Consider the following 6633-nt stretch of genomic DNA (forward strand, 5'->3'; position numbering starts at 1 on the left):
CATGTTGATGACTACAGCGGGGCTGTTGCACGACTAGAACAGGGAATGTGTTGTGTACGACTGCTATGACATGTAAATTGTTTTATTATTTTTCTTTTTCTCAGAAAATAAGGCTTAATGAAAAATTGAAGAAGGAAAGCGTATTTTTTTAAATTGTAATTCTAGATTCTAGACTGGGCCACTGATAGAGGGTCTTGTTGATGCTGCCGCTGCCGTCTGGGGAGGATAGCTCAGCCCCTTGACAGCAAGACGACACAAATTCGATCCCCCGGTCCGCACTTAGAAACCTCTGGGTATTTAGCGCGTTATAAATAACATATCATTCTCCGTGGATTTTGGAGGTCAAAACTTGAGAATGCCGCTTAATTAATAATAATAGGCACTGGCGTCTTTGGTCACGAGAGTCTTGCAAAATGAAACCTCTGAATAATGTCTCCCTGCGAAAGTTTCCCTGAACATTCCAGAAGCATGAGCTCAGACGCGGTCACGTGTCAATCGGGAAAACCCACGTGTTTCATTTGTTTGTAACTCGGAATAACATCTCCCACCTGCTTGTTCGTGTTGCGCAACGCAGCCCAAGAGCGATTTTCTTGGTTTTATAAGTTCAACATAAATTCAGGTAAGGGTCTCTTGCCATGTCACAGGGCCTGATTCACAGAGCATTTTTCAATGGGATTCCGCCATTATAAAACGCTCAGTACCCAATCAGACATCATAAAGGTGGCTTTCCGGAAAACGCATTGCTAGCAATGGTTGATGACGTAGGTACGGGTAAAGAGAACTATATATGTCCCCTTTTCACTAGTTCATCCAATTACACTGAAGGGTCCCAAGATCAGGCCCTAGAGACGTACCCGGGAGGCAGTGGTCCTTGGCACTTAAGGGGTTAATCAAAGAGAAAATGTTAGAAGGCTTTGCATGGTGAAATACTGAAATCACCAAAAAGGCCTTGGCACTGGGAGGGAAACCCATGGCAGTTAAAAGGTTAAAACCTTTTATTGATGTGACAACGTTGGTGCTGAAAGAAAGGGGCACACTAATGCCCAAACAGGGGGCAAACCATGCTAATAAAGCGTGCCCTGAATCCAGAGACAGGTGTTAGTAAAACTGACCTCACAAAATGCTTCGATTTCCTTTGTGCTCCAGGCCTCCTATGTTATTCTCTTTCAGCAGGTCTGATAGCACAGTCAGCCGGTCAAGTGGCACAGCGAGTAGAGCGCCTTTGACATCGGTGCAGGGCCTGCTAACGTAGGTTCCAATCCTGGCAGGGCCAAACTCAGCCTTTCATCCTTCCGAGGTCGATAAACTCAGCCTTTCATCCTTCCGAGGTCGATAAATGAGTACCACACACCGTGGGTAATAATAAGCAGCGCTCAGATACCTGAGGGTTCCTAGCGCTATATAAGTGCCAAATTAAATTATTATTAGCTAAGCACTAGCCGCTGACATAATCCCGGCAGGGCCAAACTCAGCCTTTCATCCTTCCGAGGTTGATAAATAAGCACCACACACACTGGGTAATATAAAGCAGCGCTCAGATGCCCGAGGCTTCGTAGCGCTAAATTATTATTACCTAGAACACCAGGTGGCCTGTGCCAGTGCACACCTGGAAGGCCACAGGATGTCTCTTACTTGTCCCAATGATCTGAGATATCCAACTAAAGGACCCTGTTGTATTTATAATGTTCTCCTGCATTCGTTATTTCGTTATCCGTTTCCAGACTCCCTGTAACACCCCACATGGTTAGTAAGATTCGACATATATGGCTAAGCAACCCATGTTTAAGCAAGACTCGGGCGCTCCAACATCAACACCATGACTGGTTACTCGTCTGTTAATTGCCATTCCTCAGGCTGACATCGCCTCGGTGCGCCTTAGTGAGTCACCCTCCCTACCCACTGGCACCACAATGCCCGCGTGCAGCCCTGGCATTCTGCCAGCATGGCAATGGGCATTCAATGACTCCTCCTCTTCAAATGCAAGTCCTCCATCAGACCACGGCACCACAACATTATCTCATATAGACTATGGCTATGTGGCACAGACTGCCAGGCTCTTCCGGAGGTCACAGTTCCTTTATAATAACTCACTCACACTTCCATGGTCTCCATCTCTAGACTTGTTCAGTTACTACTGTCGATTCCACATTATAGTCCTCTCCTTGATGCACAATTATAAATGGGATGCAGTAGCCCACGACCTCCACCCACTCATGGCATGGGTATTTTGTACAAACATTCGTTTTGGATCACAGAGGTTCAGCTAACCACGTGTATGAAATACACATTTTGTTATAGAAAGTATATATGGGCTTGGTACTTTTTTGTAGAATATGAGACGGGATTAGGAAGAACATCCATGCAGAGTTATCTAAATTCATGTCACAATAAGGTGACTTAAAACAGCTATGTCTGCCTACAAAGACAGCGGTCTGATAGGTAAAGGGTCAATTGCAGATACGAAGCAGCACTCAATTCCTTTTATTTTAAGGTAGTTCAAAACAGCCAGTGTTGCCAGTAAAATCATCTGCCTGTAACTCAATTACTCCTGGTAACCATTGTTGCCAGTAAAATCATCTGCCTGTAACCCAATTACTGCTGGTAACCATTATTGCCAGTAAAATCATCTGCCTGTAACTCAATTACTCCTGGTAACCATTGTTGCCAGTAAAATCATCTGCCTGTAACACAATTACTGCTGGTAACCATTGTTGCCAGTAAAATCATCTGCCTGTAACTCAATTACTCCTGGTAACCATTGTTGCCAGTAAAATCATCTGACTGTAACCCAATTACTGCTGGTAACCATTATTGCCAGTAAAATCATCTGCCTGTAACGCAATTACTCCTGGTAACCATTGTTGCCAGTAAAATCATCTGCCTGTAACCCAATTACTGCTGGTAACCATTATTGCCAGTAAAATCATCTGCCTGTAACTCAGAGTTACTCCTGGTCACTTTCATGTAAATCAGCCAAGGAATGTTTAGAATCATGCCAATACCTGAAGTTATATCCATTTCAAGGCGATTTGCCAGGGCACAAGTAAGCAGGGACACTGGCAGTCAATCAGTAGCTATTGTTGAAATGCATGCAGCTGGCATGCGTCCAACGGATGCACTTCAAAAAGCCAAATCCCAGTACACGAAACCGCTGATCTGACCCGAATTTACTCACTGAATAATATGATCACTGTTGCTTTTGTTAGAGTTCTAATTCAAGGGGTCGAAATACCTGGGTGCTGTTCGAATCCTGCTTGTAGCTTAGAAGAGAATGCTTTCCTTAGAAGGGGCTACTATCCGGAGATACTTTTAACTTCCAAGAAAAATGGGACCCCTCAAATGTACACATGACATGTGTTGGCCATTTCCATAAATAGGCTTTCTGATCACATTTCTAATTGTGATTTGTTTTAAACTATGCACAGTTATGTAATATGATTAGCGGCTTTGAGGTATTGCAAATTCCAATCAGTACACAAGAGTGACTGGCTAAGCCAATCACTCCTGTAGCCAGTCACCCTTGTGCACTGATTGGAATTTGCAATCCATCAAAGTCGGGTGTCGATCACAGACCTAATATTCAGCAGATCGTGCCCATCCAGTCCCCTTCCGTGTACTGCACAATATTTTATGAACTTGATATGTATTATTGTTAATAGTTATAATTATCATGTAACTGTGATTTGAAACATACTCAGACAGGGCCTTTAATGCTTGATAACATGACACTAGTGACATTAGTGTTATTTAACAGTTGTTATACCGCACACTCTTGCCACCGGTGTGATCTCTTGGGGCTCCATTACTATGCTACTCCATTAGGAGGTATCGGGTAATAATTTCCCCATACGTAATGGTCCCGGGAAAAGTCATTGGCGACATTATATATGGTGACATTATGTATGGGGACAGGTTGCGGGGATGTCCCCTGCTCCCTTTGTAAAAATAATTCAGATGTTGCGGGGGTGGCCCCACATGTTCAATGTAATGATGTCTCCACAAAAAAACGGCAACTTTTTTTATCAGGGGACATTTTTGCGGGGACATTATTACATGGAACCCATTGGGCTTCATATCACACTGCTGCCCTGTTCATGGTCTCCAGGCGCACTCCTGGATCTCAAAGGGAAAGTTTGGTTGTGTGTAGAGGAAAAGTCAAGAAGTAGAGTTTAACTGTAGGTTGGTGCAGAACAAGCAGCAAATGGCAGCTGTGCTGGTGTGTTTTCTAGGTGGGTGTTGACATGCACACCAGAGGTGGGAAGCCGCAGCAATTTGTCTTGCCAGGATGCATTTGTCAGTTGGTGAGGTTTGCACGTGGATTCGAGAGTTGCTGAGTGTTGAGGTGTTTGAACGAGGTAAGAGGACTTTCTCTAGCAGTTTGTGGTGGTGTGTTTAGCCAGCATTTGGCAAGTGGTTGTGGTAGCCAGATAAGGTTTGTCAGCGGGTTTCCGAGGGATACCTAGATGTGAAGCACAACACTGCACTCCATAGAACAAGCACTGTGCTTTCTTGGTGTAGCCTAGATGAGAACAAAAGATTTTTTTTAAAACACAATGCCCCTCCTCTCTTGGGGACGTCTAGACTGTGTTACAACTTTCAGTAGATGTCTCAGTCCTGGTGAGAAAGCACTGCAGACCGGGCCAAGTGATCCACAACGAAACACTTATTAAATAGCCATGCTGTTTGAATTGGCATACGCCTGGCTCCACATCACTTTCAGCATAGCAATGCATATGAGCGCTTTAAAAATGCAAATAAACAAATAAATAAATAAAACACAACAAACTGAAATGAACATCTCCAAGTTATATAATTTAACCTGATAGAAATACTGTTTTTCTGGAAATTCGCATGTTCATTTGATTGTTACTGCAAGTACAGTGTGCACGGTTAGCATAGGAAAGGCTTACCTTGTGTTGGACGAAAATATTCTTCCAACGATCCAGGAAGTGGGAGGAGATCCAGTTTGTGGTTGAATTGACAGCTGAGAAACCTAAAGCTGCTTTAATCCCCTTTGGCCACCCTCTGTGATCCCGGGCGAATCACTTTATCTTCCCCGGCCGCCTCACTTCAAGATCTACCAACATTGAGAATGCGTATTAGCAGATCAGACATCGCCTGTAAGGGCTATATACCGACTGGACCGGCCAATGAGGCGCTGGGTCCCAGACTGCGGCCTGCCACCCGAGACAGGGCTCAGGGGAGGCGCCTTCCCGACTCACCTGACAGCCACGCCCACCTCCTGCCCGCCTCCCCGAGTGACGACGTCATCCCTTCCCCGAGAACACAGAAGGGAACTCCCCTGCAGTGCACCGCTCTGCAAGGCTTCGGTCTTCCTGACCCGGGTCGGAGGTCAGGGAAGAGTAAACAAGTGCTCCGGGTAAGCGCAGCCCAACGAGGAAGTGAAACGCGGCTGAGCGCGAGGTTGGCGACCCTATGAAACACACCACTTCCTTAATAGGCAGTGCAGTGCTATGAGGAAATGAACTCGTCCTCTCTACGGATATCTAGACATAGATGACGTTATTATTAGTACAGGATGCTTGCTGATTGGCCAGTGTGCTTTTCAGGGCTGGCAAGTTGCCCCATGTCAGAGTGCGCAGTATTGATCGTGGTTTTCTTCTTAGCATTGCTGTACTCTGGGATTTGCGATTTTGTTTTCCCCATTATACCTCCAGTAATATACCTGCTAGAATGCAAAGAGAAATACTGCTCTGGATGAGTTTCCACACATGCCAACCCCAGTGGCGGAGGCAGCTTTTGGTGCGGTGGGGGTGGTGGTGGTGGGGGGGGCTTAATAGGACGCCCACGGGCGGCAGGTGCGTGCACTGGGCACCAGGGGGGTGCCCCCTATAAGGCCCCACCCCTCACGCCAGGCTCCGCCACTGGTCAACCCAAAAGCTTTTGGCGGGTGACACCCCAGTTCATAGATCTCAACCATTTCTGTTGCAAAGGCGGGTGAAATCACCCGATTTTGTTTTTGGCGAGTGAGAAGCCCATTGGAGTGAATGGGCGTACAGGAGGCTTGGCGGGTGAGTCAGCCCTTTACAAGGCGGGTGACACCCCCCAAAAGCATGTGAGTTGAGAGCTATGCCAGTTCACTCACCCAGCAATCCCTTTGCCCGTCCCTTGGCGTCAGTGGATCTCTTAACTAACAACACACAGGGGAGGTGTGAAAGATAAATTACGTTTACCCTGCTCTACAAGCGTCGACCCTCAAATTGAGGTATCAAACCTTTAACTAACACGCCAGAGCTTTTAGGCAGCAATCTATTTCAGGCAAGGCTACTGAATCCTCATAGGATCACAAAAGATGCTCTGTCATTGGACACCACTGGTCGTCTAAGGAAAATTAAACCTGCAACCAGTCTGATTAGTAATCAAAAATATATAACAAAATATTATTTGTTGATCATCAGATAAAATTAGGTTTTAAGAGACAAACCATACTCAATTATTTGTCAAGCAGTAGACAGTTATACAGAGAACCGACAGATCACGTAAAAGAGCAAATTGTAGGGGAGGAAATGTCCTCTAGTAACCAACAATGGTCAAAAATGTTATTATTACAAATTAATATTTAGAGAACAAATGTTAATATTTAATTAACTCATTCTAAGCAACAGTTATTAA

General features: G+C 45.3%; 1 protein-coding gene across 1 annotated transcript in view; it reads right to left on the reverse strand.

The window, feature by feature from the left end:
- Positions 1 to 5392, reverse strand: part of LOC138521039 (protein BNIP5-like) — a 30946-nt gene extending 25554 nt beyond the window's left edge. The window contains exon 1 of the mRNA XM_069633552.1: positions 4911 to 5392. The gene's annotated coding sequence lies outside the window, so the exon portion shown is untranslated. The remainder of the gene's footprint in view (positions 1 to 4910) is intronic.
- Positions 5393 to 6633: the final 1241 nt, after the last annotated feature.

This window comes from Ambystoma mexicanum, chromosome 13 (assembly GCF_040938575.1).
Source record: "Ambystoma mexicanum isolate Mex_15411 chromosome 13, UKY_AmexF1_1, whole genome shotgun sequence".
Classification (NCBI taxonomy): domain Eukaryota; kingdom Metazoa; phylum Chordata; class Amphibia; order Caudata; family Ambystomatidae; genus Ambystoma; species Ambystoma mexicanum.